The sequence below is a fragment of the Vicia villosa genome, linkage group LG2 (assembly GCF_029867415.1).
Source record: "Vicia villosa cultivar HV-30 ecotype Madison, WI linkage group LG2, Vvil1.0, whole genome shotgun sequence".
NCBI lineage: Eukaryota > Viridiplantae > Streptophyta > Magnoliopsida > Fabales > Fabaceae > Vicia > Vicia villosa.
Window position 1 is genome coordinate 170,666,092 of NC_081181.1, and position 14,233 is coordinate 170,680,324.

General features: G+C 28.7%; 4 non-coding genes across 4 annotated transcripts; all 4 read right to left on the bottom strand.

Moving 5' to 3' along the window:
* Window positions 1-1,632: 1,632 nt before the first annotated feature.
* On the bottom strand, window positions 1,633-1,704 carry TRNAG-UCC (transfer RNA glycine (anticodon UCC)). The gene has a single exon. It is a non-coding gene; the product is annotated as a tRNA-Gly (tRNA).
* Window positions 1,705-5,216: 3,512 nt separating this feature from the next.
* TRNAG-UCC (transfer RNA glycine (anticodon UCC)) lies at window positions 5,217-5,288 on the bottom strand. The gene has a single exon. It is a non-coding gene; the product is annotated as a tRNA-Gly (tRNA).
* A 4,786-nt stretch (window positions 5,289-10,074) lies between these two features.
* TRNAG-UCC (transfer RNA glycine (anticodon UCC)) lies at window positions 10,075-10,146 on the bottom strand. The gene has a single exon. It is a non-coding gene; the product is annotated as a tRNA-Gly (tRNA).
* A 3,585-nt stretch (window positions 10,147-13,731) lies between these two features.
* Window positions 13,732-13,803, bottom strand: TRNAG-UCC (transfer RNA glycine (anticodon UCC)). The gene has a single exon. It is a non-coding gene; the product is annotated as a tRNA-Gly (tRNA).
* Between the last annotated feature and the right edge of the window lie 430 nt (window positions 13,804-14,233).

The following is a 14,233-nucleotide window of genomic DNA, read 5'->3' on the forward strand; positions in this document are numbered from 1 at the left end:
TATTTGATTTTCCAATGAAACTGGTCATACTTATCGCATGTCCTCGCAGATGGCCATTTCAAGCAATGTAATTCTTTTTCTCTGCATTATAGAAGTGTGAGTTTTATTAGTGGCAAACATAGCTTTAATTCAGCAAGAAAATATTACGTTAGTTGGTAAAAAAATTCATAAAGAAAAATAATGATGTCAAATGAGAATTCAGATGCAACTTAGTAATGAAATAATGAGATAAGTAGGATTATAGTATGTGTATGGATCCTATGGAAGTTATAGATTAGAGTTATGATAGAAAGTAAAGAGATAATAGGAGATATGCATCTTAGTTACTTATATTACTTATATGCGTTAGAAATTGATTGATACTTCAAATATTTCAACTGCAATATTTCATGGTAATGAATAAACATGGTTGATTTTGTGGTCATGAATAAACGTGGTTGACTTTCAAATTAATTAAGTAAGCATGATTGTTAATTAACATATTATTATTACTCATAGAGATCCACTAACTATAATGCGCTTACGTGGTTTGAGAAGTGAGTGAATTTATTTATTTTTATTATTATTTATTTAAAATGAGAAGTGGGTAATCAATTAACCCTTATTTTTATTTATATTAAAAGGTGAAAATATTGGGCGGGAAAATTTTATAGAAAGAAGTTGTAGGATTATAATTTAGTATGATATGATAAGTGGATATAAGACTCGTGGAGTAAATAACTTTAATGGACTGAAGATCGAATTCTAGTTAGAGATGAATCGTTTGTAAAAAATAATGAAAGCATCATTTTAACATCTACATTGGTTCAAAAATATGACCACAAATATACAATTGTATATTCTAGGCTTAAATACACTTTTCGTCCCTGTAAGTTAGCGTGTTTTTAATTTTCGTCCCTGTAAGTTATTTTTTTGGGTTTTAGTCCCTATATCTTACTTTTTGCTTGAGGTTTAGTCCCTAAAGCTAAAATCCGCAGGAAAATCTGCAGGTTACCAGCGGATTTTCTTATGAAATTTCCTGCGGATTTTGATTTTAGGGACTAAAACGAACGCGAAACTGAAATATAAGGACTAAATCCCAAAAAAAATAACTTACAGGGACGAAAATCAAAAACACGCTAACTTACAGGGACGCAAAGTGTATTTAAGCCTATATTCTATTAGCATCTTATTGTCAAGTTATAAGAGTAATATATATTTTAACAAATTAATTAACATCTAAATTTATTTTATTTACGTTTTTTGGCAAATAATAACTAGTGAAAATTAGAAGTCCTTAAACACTTATTTTTCGAAGATATCGCAACAAAGTATTTTATATCAATCATTCTTCCACAAATTTGTATTTAAAGTTTTAAATTTATAGTGCAGCAAATTAAAATTTTCTCTCAACAAAGCTTTTTACTATATCATGGATAAAATCCTCAATAAGAAGGATGATTCTAACTTGATTAAATTGTTTTTAAAGTGCAAGATTTCAACATGATCCCTGATTTTCTTTGTAACATAGATCATTTTCAACTTATAATCATTAGGCACCTACTACAATGGATACTTATAAGATTAATGAAGATAAAGCTCATAGTAAAATAATACTCGAAAGGGACATTTGTGTTGACCAAAACAAAACATTGCGTTTGCCGGGAGTCGAACCCGGGTCTATTGCTTGGAAGGCAATTATCCTAACCGTTGGACTACAAACGCTTGTTTATTTAGAAATATATATTGATTAATGTCTTCTTTACTAGAAAGTAGAAAGTAATCTTCATATTATGACATATGAGATAAACAATTTACACGAATTTTTTTTCATAATAAATAAAAAGAGTATCATGTTTTGATTTTATGAATGAATGTATCTCTCCCTATGAAAATCAAATAACTAACTTTCATCACCTTTATTCACGTGATTATATACCATTGCTTCTCTCTTTTTTTTCTTTATTTATATCGAGGGTTTTCTATCCGGGTTTACTAAAAAAGAATATTTAAATGGTTTGAGAGATATCATTAGGATTGTTATTGATCATTCCTAGAAAAATAAGGTCGCTGAAACCATATGACCAATCGTTAGAGTGTTGTTATACAAATAAGAGTGGATATACCACAAGCTAGAAAAAACTAGATCCACCAGTACAAATAGATAAATAAGAGATAAAAATAATGAGTTGAAAAAATCTATGCATGAATTTGATCAATTAAAAGAGCTTATGAACGTAACTGTAAAGGACCTTTGAGATGGCCCGTGAATATTCTAGAGGTCTATAAGTATTGTTTAGACAATGTTGTATGATAGGTTTTATAATTTCACAAGAATAAAATTGGTCTTAATATTGTACAAGATTAACCAATACAATAGATGCTATGATAAGAACTTCAATGACTTGTTAACTTTTTTATAACACATGCTAATGGAAAATAAAATTTTCTCCGGCAGAACCTACGAAGCTAACATAATGTTGCCTTTTATTGGAATTAACTATGAGAAGATACTTTTTCTATCCAAAAGATTGAAATTTATTTAGATATTGGTAATGCCTCATTAAATTTTGTGTCTTATTTACATGTGCTCGTGATATAAGAAAAAAAGGAATCAACATTATTCAAAATGTTGTGGTACTTTTGGATAATGTCAAACTTTACGCATTTGCGGAGGATGAAAAACAATTTATATTGCATGCATATGGTAAGGTTACTGACAAAATGCTCAAACATTCTACATATTATTGTAGATAGAAAACAAACTATATATAATAAAAATCTTTTTGAAAATATGTAAGAGGACATATGCCTTGCAATCTCTTATCTTTTTGAGAGACGAGAGGCAACATAAGTGCCATCTTACTTTTCTTAGTAGTACTTTATTGCAAAAAAAAACATGGACAGCGGTTTAAAAAGATATGCAATTTATGCCATTGGTGAATGCTAATCGAACATATTTTTTATAATTGTGATCATATTTGCGTTAATGAAGTACGCTTAATTTTCTTCTTGATATTTGTATGGGAATATTCTTTCCAAAGGTTTGCAAAATTGGTTTAAACTAAGATTTATTATTCCATTTAAAATGGTAAAGAAAATTAACTCCAGCGTGAATTGTAGACCAATAACATTGAATCCTTTGCAACTACTTTGGCTAAGTTGAACATTTAAGAACTTGTTACTTTTGAAAAATCATTTGTCAAATTTTCACCTTTCAACAACTATTAATGTTAACATAATAACTAGCCGGTTGACCCTTGCAATGCACGGGTTATCATTCAACATAAATATTATTTACCATTATAAAAATATATACTAAATTTATTAATATATCAAATATATATGAAAAATAAGCATCTTGAAAATCCAAGAATTCAAAAATAAAATTACCATCTCAAAGCCACTTACAATCTAAACACGACAAAACAATTTTAATATATGGCATTGGCATAGAGTTAAACCTATAAGTTTAGTTTTATACTTATGGTCTACGAATAAAATCAAAAATATTTATTAGTTGAAATTTAATTTTATTAGATGTTGCATTGGACTATTGATCATAACTCAAAATTGGAAATCATATTAAATCAACAAATATGCCTGTAGATAGTGAGCTCAGTGCCTATTGAATAAAAGCAAATTTCAGACGATAATCCTTCAAAATAAAAAAAAAATAGAATACAATAATTGGTTAGAGAGATTTACAATACCCAAACAACTACTATATTACTTAAACTACTAATCTATATATAATTACAAACAAACATATCAAACAGACTTAAGAATTAGCTAATACTTACAACATGTATCAAATTGCAGGAAGTATGAGTTTTGAGTTATGTAATTGGTTGCTTTTATACATACATATAAAAGATGCAAACAATATCCATGTTCTATTTGATTTTCCAATGAAACTGGTCATACTCATCGCATGTCCTCGCAGATGGCCATTTCAAGCAATGTAATTCTTTTTCTCTGCATTATAGAAGTGTGAGTTTTATCAGTGGCAAACATAGCTTTAATTCAGCAAGAAAATATTTTGTTAGTTGGTAAAAAAAATCATAAAGAAAAATAATGATGTCAAATGAGAATTCAGATGCAACTTAGTAATGAAATAATGAGATAAGTAGGATTATAGTATGTGTATGGATCCTATGGAAGTTATAGATTAGAGTTATGATAGAAAGTAAAGAGATAATAGGAGATGTGCATCTTAGTTACTTATATTACTTATATGCGTTAGAAATTGATTGATACTTCAAATATTTCAACTGCAATATTACATGGTCATGAATAAACATGGTTGATTTTGTGGTCATGAATAAACGTGGTTGACTTTCAAATTAATTAAGTAAGCATGATTGTTAATTAACATATTACTATTACTCATAGAGATCCACTAACTATAATGCGCTTACGTGGTTTGAGAAGTGAGTGAATTTATTTATTTTTATTATTATTTATTTAAAATGAGAAGTGGGTAATCAATTAACCCTTATTTTTATTTATATTAAAAGGTGAAAATATTGCGCGGGAAATTTTTATAGAAAGAAGTTGTAGGATTATAATTTAGTATGATATGATAAGTGGATATAAGACTCGTGGAGTAAATAACTTTAATGGAGATGAAGTAAATAACTTTAATGGAGTGAAAATCGAATTCTAGTTAGAGATGAATCGTTTGTAAAAAATAATGAAAACATCATTTTAACATCTACATTGGTTCAAAAATATGACCACAAATATACAATTGTATATTCTATTAGCATCTTATTGTCAAGTTATAAGAGTAATATATATTTTAACAAATTAATTAACATCCAAATTTATTTTATTTACGTTTTTTGGCAAATAATAACTAGTGAAAATTAGAAGTCCTTAAACACTTATTTTTCGAAGATATCGCAACAAAGTATTTTATATCAATCATTCTTCCACAAATTTGTATTTAAAGTTTTAAATTTATAGTGCAGCAAATTAAAATTTTCTCTCAACAAAGCTTTTTACTATATCATGGATAAAATCCTCAATAAGAAGGATGATTCTAACTTGATTAAATTGTTTTTAAAGTGCAAGATTTCAACATGATCCCTGATTTTCTTTGTAACATAGATCATTTTCAACTTATAATCATTAGGCACCTACTCCAATGGATACTTATAAGATTAATGAAGATAAAGCTCATAGTAAAATAATACTCGAAAGGGACATTTGTGTTGACCAAAACAAAACATTGCGTTTGCCGGGAGTCGAACCCGGGTCTATTGCTTGGAAGGCAATTATCCTAACCGTTGGACTACAAACGCTTGTTTATTTAGAAATATATATTGATTAATGTCTTCTTTACTAGAAAGTAGAAAATAATCTTCATAATATGACATATGAGATAAACAATTTACACGAATTTTTTTTCATAATAAATAAAAAGAGTATCATGTTTTGATTTTATGAATGAATGTATCTCTCCCTATGAAAATCAAATAACTAACTTTCATCATCTTTATTCACGTCATTATATACCATTGCTTCTCTCTTTTTTTTCTTTATTTATATCGAGGGTTTTCTATCCGGGTTTACTAAAAAAGAATATTTAGATGGTTTGAGAGATATCATTAGGATTGTTATTGATCATGCCTAGAAAAATAAGGTCGCTGAAACCATATGACCAATCGTTAGAGTGTTGTTATACAAATAAGAGTGGATATACCACAAGCTAGAAAAAACTAGATCCAGCAGTACAAATAGATAAATAAGAGATAAAAATAATGAGTTGAAAAAATATATGCATGAATTTGATCAATTAAAAGAGCTTATGAACGTAACTGTAAAGGACCCTATAGATGGCCCGTGAATATTCTAGAGGTCTATAAGTATTGTTTAGACAATTTTGTATGATAGGTTTTATAATTTCACAAGAATAAAATTGGTCTTAATATTGTACAAGATTAACCAGTACAATAGATGCTATGATAAGAACTTCAATGACTTGTTAACTTTTTTATAACACGTGCTAATGGAAAATAAAATTTTCTCCGGCGGAACCTACGAAGCAAACATAATGTTGCCTTTTATTGGAATTAACTATGAGAAGATACTTTTTCTATCCAAAAGATTGAAATTTATTTAGATATTGGTAATGCCTCATTAAATTTTGTGTCCTATTTACATGTGCTCGTGATATAAGAAAAAAAGAATCAACATTATTCAAAATGTTGTGGTACTTTTGGATAATGTCAAACTTTACGCATTTGCGGAGGATGAAAAACAATTTATATTGCATGCATATGGTAAGGTTACTGACAAAATGCTCAAACATTCTACATATTGTTGTAGATAGAAAACAAACTATATATAATAAAAATCTTTTTGAAAATATGTAAGAGGACATATGCCTTGCAATCTCTTATCTTTTTGAGAGACGAGAGGCAACATAAGTGCCATCTTACTTTTCTTAGTAGTACTTTATTGCAAAAAAACATGGACAGGGGTTTAAAAAGATATGCATTTTATGCCATTGGTGAATACTAATACTAATCGAACTTTTTTTTTAATTGTGATCAGATTTGCATTAATGAAGTACGCTTAATTTTCATCTTGATATTTGTATGGGAATATTCTTTCCAAAGGTTTGCGAAATTGGTTTAAACTAAAATTTATTGTTCCATTTAAAATGGTAAAGAAAATTAACTCCAACGTGAAGTATAGACCAATGACATTGAATCATTTGCAACTACTTTGGCTAAGTTGAACACATAAGAACTTGTTTCTTTTGAAAACTCATTTGTCAAATTTTCACTTTTCAACAACTATTAATGTTAACATAATAACTAGCCGGTTGACCCTTGCAATGCACGGGTTATCATTCAACATAAATATTACTTACCATTATAAAAATATATACTAAATTTATTAATATATCAAATATATATGAAAAATAAGCATCTTGAAAATCCAAGAATTCAAAAATAAAATTACCATCTCAGTGCCACTTACAATCTAAACACGACAAAATAATTTTAATATATGGCATTGGCATAGAGTTAAATCTATTAGTTTAGTTTTATACTTATGGTCTATGAATAAAATTAAAAATATTTATTAGTTAAAATGTAATTTTATTAGATGTTGCATTGGACTATTGATCTTAACTCAAAATTAGAAATCATATTAGATCGGAAAATATGCCTGTAGATAGTGAGCTCAGTGCCTATTGAATAAAAGCAAATTTCAGACAATAATCCTTCAAAATAAAAAAAATAAAATAGAATACAATAATTGGTTAGAGAGATTTACAATACCCAAACAACTACTATATTACTTAAACTACTAATCTATATATAATTACAAACAAAAATATCAAACAGACTTAAGAATTAGCTAATACTTACAACATGTATCAAATTGCAGGAAGTATGAGTTTTAAGTTATGTAATTGGTTGCTTTTATACATACATATAAAAGATGCATACAATATTCATGTTCTATTTTATTTTCCAATGAAATTGGTCATACTCATCGCATGTCCATGCAGATGGCCATTTCAAGCAATGTAATTCTTTTTCTCTGCAATATAGAAGAGTGAGTTTTATCAGTGGCAAACTAAGCTTTAATTCAGCAAGAAAATATTATGTTAGTTGGTAAAAAATTTCATAAAGAAAAAAATGATGTCAAATGAGAATTCAGATGCAACTTTGTAATGAAATAATGAGATAAGTAGGATTAGAGAATGTGTATGGATCCTATGGAAGTTATAGATTAGGGTTTATGAAAGAAAGTAAAGAGATAATAGGAGATATGCATCTTAGTTACTTATATTACTTATATGCGTTAGAAATTGATTGATACTTCAAATATTTCAACTACAATATTACGTGGTCATGAATAAACATGGTTGATTTTGTGGTCATGAATAAACGTAGTTGACTTTCAAATTAAGTAAGCATGATTGTTAATTAACATATTATTATTACTCATATAGATCCACTAACTATTATGCGCTTACGTGGTTTGAGAAGTGAGTGAATTTATTTATTTTTATTATTATTTATTTAAAATGAGAAGTGGGTAATCAATTAAATATTATTTTTATTTATATTAAAAGGTGAAAATATTGGGCGGGAAAATTTTATAGAAAGAAGTTGTAGGATTATAATTTAGTATGATATGATAAGTGGATATAAGACTCGTGGAGTAAATAACTTTAATGGAATGAAGATCAAATTCTAGTTAGAGACGAATCGTTTGTAAAAAACAATGAAAACATCATTTTAACATCTACATTGGTTCAAAAATATGACCACAAATATACAATTGTATATTCTATTAGCATCTTATTGTCAAGTTATAAGAGTAATATATATTTTAACAAATTAATTAACATCTAAATTTATTTTATTTTCGTTATTTTGGCAAATAATAACTAGTGAAAATTAGAAGTCCTTAAACACTTATTTTCGAAGATATCGCAACAAAGTATTTTATATCAATCATTCATCCACAAATTTGTATTTAAAGTTTTAAATTTATAGTGCAACAAATTAAAATTTTCTCTCAACAAAGCTTTTTACTATATCATGGATAAAATCCTCAATAAAAAGGATGATTCTAACTTGATTAAATTGTTTTTAAAGTGCAAGATTTCAACATGATCCCTGATTTTCTTTGTAACATAGATCATTTTCAACTTATAATCATTAGGCACTGTTGAATGCAGTATAGGGCAAGCAACAAAAAAGATTTGGAAATATTGATCCGGGATTTATCGTCCCCAAAGATGGAGAGATGCCATTCAACAGTTTCTACGGTTTCGAGCTTGGGTTTGAATGAGCAAAAAGTAAACAAAGATATAGACAGGAAAAGAATAAACTCATTCTTAGAAGAGAAATAACTTCTCAGGAATGTAAATATATTCACTCTTCACAAACATACACTTACCAACCCGTTATACTCAACCTACAATACTCATCTATATCATCACGTATCTCTCACATAAGCGTCCATCTCTGGAGCACAAACGAGATCATCTCACAACTAAGGTTATCTCTAATACGAAGTCGCGAGAACATCCGTGTTCTCGCGTCGGCGATCTCTCGCGCGCCGCTCAAATACGAAAGCATTAAGAACAGATACAAACGGTGAATGCTAGCTCTAAATCTATCTCTAGAGTTCAGAACCAACAGATTATCATCCTAGATAAAGATTCAAGCAGTTTATCTCTAAAGCAACTCAAATCTCCAGCACAGAGCAAAAATCCAGAACAATATCAACACAGATTTGTAAAGCAAGTTAAACATAACATTATAATCGGTAAATATACATAAGACTCGAGTAACTATACAAACAAACCCAGCACAAAGAAATACACAAAGAAGAGAAGAGATAAACCAAACATCTTGCGGGTTGTCAGCTCCGGTTGATGGGAAATCCACCTCCGATCTTCCCAGTGCATGACCTGGTGTTGTTTTCTAATCTAATCTTGATCTAAGAATGAAAATGATGGAGTTGGAACCAAAAACTCTCCAAAACCATACCCTAGAAATGTTACAAATGAAGAAATATAAACACAATTTCTGCTACGGCCGCTTAGCGGCCAAACCTCGCTGAGCGGACTACACGTATTACAAAAATATCTAGAACAGTAAAAAGGGCTCCGCTTAGCGGCCAGAGCCTCCGCTTAGCGGCCAGGAAAATTGGTTCGCCACTGGAAAGCGCGCTTAGACGCCGCTAAGCGGACCTCTCTGCACAAATCTTGCTTATTTGATCCAAAATCGCGCAATCGGAGCCGTGCCTTCGACACTTTATTCCTCGAGGCTCCAATAAGCATGAATACCTATAAAAACAAAGGAAAAACTATTAAACGGTATATAAAACATATGAAAACTAAATAATGTGAACATATACAAACAAATGGGGATTTTATTACAAAAACGGAATGAATAGAATCGATAAATGCCACAATTATATACTCAAAATAACAACATTTTGGCACTTATCAGGCACCTACTCCAATGGATACTTATAAGATTAATGAAGATAAAGCTCATAGTAAAATAATACTCGAAAGGGACATTTGTGTTGACCAAAACAAAACATTGCGTTTGCCGGGAGTCGAACCCGGGTCTATTGCTTGGAAGGCAATTATCCTAACCGTTGGACTACAAACGCTTGTTTATTTAGAAATATATATTGATTAATGTCTTCTTTACTAGAAAGTAGAAAGTAGTCTTCATATTATGACATATGAGATAAACAATTTACACGAAATTTTTTTCATAATAAATAAAAAGAGTATCATGTTTTGATTTTATGAATGAATGTATCTCTCCCTATGAAAATCAAATAACTAACTTTCATCATCTTTATTCACGTCATTATATACCATTGCTTCTCTCTCTTCTTTTTTTTTATATCGAGGGTTTTCTATCCGGGTTTACTAAAAAAGAATATTTAGATGGTTTGAGAGATATCATTAGGATTGTTGTTGATCATGCCTAGAAAAATAAGGTCGCTGAAACCATATGACCAATCGTTAGAGTGTTGTTATACAAATAAGAGTGGATATACCACAAGTTAGAAAAAACTAGATCCACCAGTACAAATAGATAAATAAGAGATAAAAATAATTAGTTGAAAAAATATATGCATGAATTTGATCAATTAAAAGAGCTTATGAACGTAACTGTAAAGGACCTTTGAGATGGCCCGTGAATATTCTAGAGGTCTATAAGTATTGTTTAGACAATGTTGTATGATAGGTTTTATAATTTCACAAGAATAAAATTGGTCTTAATATTGTACAAGATTAACCAATACAATAGATGCTATGATAAGAACTTCAATGACTTGTTAACTTTGTTATAACACATGCTAATGGAAAATAAAATTTTCTCCAGCGGAACCTACGAAGCTAACATAATGTTGCCTTTTATTGGAATTAACTATGAGAAGATACTTTTTCTATCCAAAAGATTGAAATTTAGTTAGATATTGGTAATGCCTCATTAAATTTTGTGTCCTATTTACATGTGCTCGTGATATAAGAAAAAAAAGAGTCAACATTATTCAAAATGTTGTGGTACTTTTGGATAATGTCAAACTTTACGCATTTGCAGAAGATGAAAAACAATTTATATTGCATGCATATGGTAAGGTTACTGACAAAATGCTCAAACATTCTACATATTATTGTAAATAGAAAACAAACTATATATAATAAAAATCTTTTTGAAAATATGTAAGAGGACATATGCCTTGCAATCTCTTATCTTTTTGAGAGACGAGAGGCAACATAAGTGCCATCTTACTTTTCTTAGTAGTACTTTATTCCAAAAAAAACATGGACAAGGGTTTAAAAAGATATGCATTTTATGCCATTAGTGAATGCTAATGCTAATCGAATTTTTTTTTAATTGTGATCAGATTTGCATTATTGAAGTACGCTTAATTTTCTTCTTGATATTTGTATGGGAATATTCTTTCCAAAGGTTTGCGAAATTGGTTTAAACTAAAATTTATTGTTCCATTTAAAATGGTAAAGAAAATTAACTCCAACGTGAAGTGTAGACGAATGGCATTGAATCATTTGCAACTACTTTGGCTTAGTTGAACACATAAGAACTTGTGTCTTTTGAAAACTCATTTGTCAAATTTTCACTTTTCAACAACTATTAATGTTAACATAATAACTAGCCAGTAGACCCTTGCAATGCACGGGTTATCATTCAACATAAATATTACTTACCATTATAAAAATATATACTAAATTTATTAATATATCAAATATATATGAAAAATAAGCATCTTGAAAATCCAAGAATTCAAAAATAAAATTACCATCTCAGTGCCACTTACAATCTAAACACACGAAACAATTTTAATATATGGCATTGGCATAGAGTTAAATCTATTAGTTTAGTTTTATACTTATGGTCTATGAATAAAATTAAAAATATTTATTAGTTAAAATGTAATTTTATTAGATGTTACATTGGACTATTGATCATAACTCAAAATTGGAAATCATATTAAATCAGCAAATATGTCTGTAGATAGTGAGCTCAGTGCCTATTGAATAAAAGCAAATTTCAGACAATAATCCTTCAACATAAAAAAAATATAATAGAATACAATAATTGGTTAGAGAGATTTACAATACCCAAACAACTACTATATTACTTAAACTACTAATCTATATATAATTACAAACAAGCATATCAAACAGACTTAAGAATTAGCTAATACTTACAACATGTATCAAATTGCAGGAAGTATGAGTTTTGAGTTATGTAATTGGTTGCTTTTATACATACATATAAAAGATGCATACAATATTCATGTTCTAGTTTACTTTCCAATGAAATTGGTTATACTCATCGCATGTCCTCGCAGATGGCCATTTCAAGCAATGTAATTCTTTTTCTCTGCATTATAGAAGAGTGAGTTTTATCAGTGGCAAACATAGCTTTAATTCAGCAAGAAAAAACTATGTTAGTTGGTAAAAAAATTTCATAAAGAAAAAAAATGATGTCAAATGAGAATTCAGTTGCAACTTTGTAATGAAATAATGAGATAAGTAGGATTAGATAATGTGTATGGATCCTATGGAAGTTATAGATTAGAGTTATGAAAGAAAGTAAAGAGATAATAGGAGATATGCATCTTAGTTACTTATATTACTTATATGCATTAGAAATTGATTGATACTTCAAATATTTCAACTACAATATTACGTGGTCATGAATAAACATGGTTGATTTTGTGGTCATGAATAAACGTGGTTGACTTTCAAATTAATTAAGTAAGCATGATTGTTAATTAACATATTATTATTACTCATATAGATCCACTAACTATTATGCGCTTACGTGGTTTGAGAAGTGAGTGAATTTATTTATTTTTATTATTATTTATTTAAAATGAGAAGTGGGTAATCAGTTAAATATTTTTTTTTATATTAAAAGGTGAAAATATTGGGCGGGAAAATTTTATAGAAAGAAGTTGTAGGATTATAATTTAGTATGATGATATGATAAGTGGATATAAGACTCGTGGAGTAAATAACTTTAATGGACTAAAGATCAAATTCTAGTTATAGATGAATCGTTTGTAAAAAATAATGAAAACATCATTTTAACATCTACATTGGTTCAAAAATATGACCACAAATATACAATTGTATATTCTATTAGCATCTTATTGTCAAGTTATAAGAGTAATATATATTTTAACAAATTAATTAACATCTAAATTTATTTTATTTACGTTTTTTGGCAAATAATAACTAGTGAAAATTAGAAGTCCTTAAACACTTATTTTTCAAAGATATCGCAACAAAGTATTTTATATCAATCATTCATCCACAAATTTGTATTTAAAGTTTTAAATTTATAGTGCAGCAAATTAAAATTTTCTCTCAACAAAGCTTTTTACTATATCATGGATAAAATCCTCAATAAGAAGGATGATTCTAACTTGATTAAATTGTTTTTAAAGTGCAAGATTTCAACATGATCCCTGATTTTCTTTGTAACATAGATCATTTTCAAATAAGAAGGATGATTCTAACTTGATTAAATTGTTTTTAAAGTGCAAGATTTCAACATGATCCCTGATTTTCTTTGTAACATAGATCATTTTCAACTTATAATCATTAGGCACCTACTCCAATGGATACTTATAAGATTAATGAAGATAAAGCTCATAGTAAAATAATACTCGAAAGGGACATTTGTGTTGACCAAAACAAAACATTGCGTTTGCCGGGAGTCGAACCCGGGTCTATTGCTTGGAAGGCAATTATCCTAACCGTTGGACTACAAACGCTTGTTTATTTAGAAATATATATTGATTAATGTCTTCTTTACTAGAAAGTAGAAAGTAATCTTCATATTATGACATATGAGATAAACAATTTACACGAATTTTTTTTCATAATAAATAAAAAGAGTATCATGTTTTGATTTTATGAATGAATGTATCTCTCCCTATGAAAATCAAATAACTAACTTTCATCATCTTTATTCACGTCATTATATACCATTGCTTCTCTCTTTTTTTTCTTTATTTATATCGAGGGTTTTCTATCCGGGTTTACTAAAAAAGAATATTTAGATGGTTTGAGAGATATCATTAGGATTGTTGTTGATCATGCCTAGAAAAATAAGGTCGCTGAAACCATATGACCAATCGTTAGAGTGTTGTTATACAAATAAGAGTGGATATACCACAAGCTAGAAAAAACTAGATCCACCAG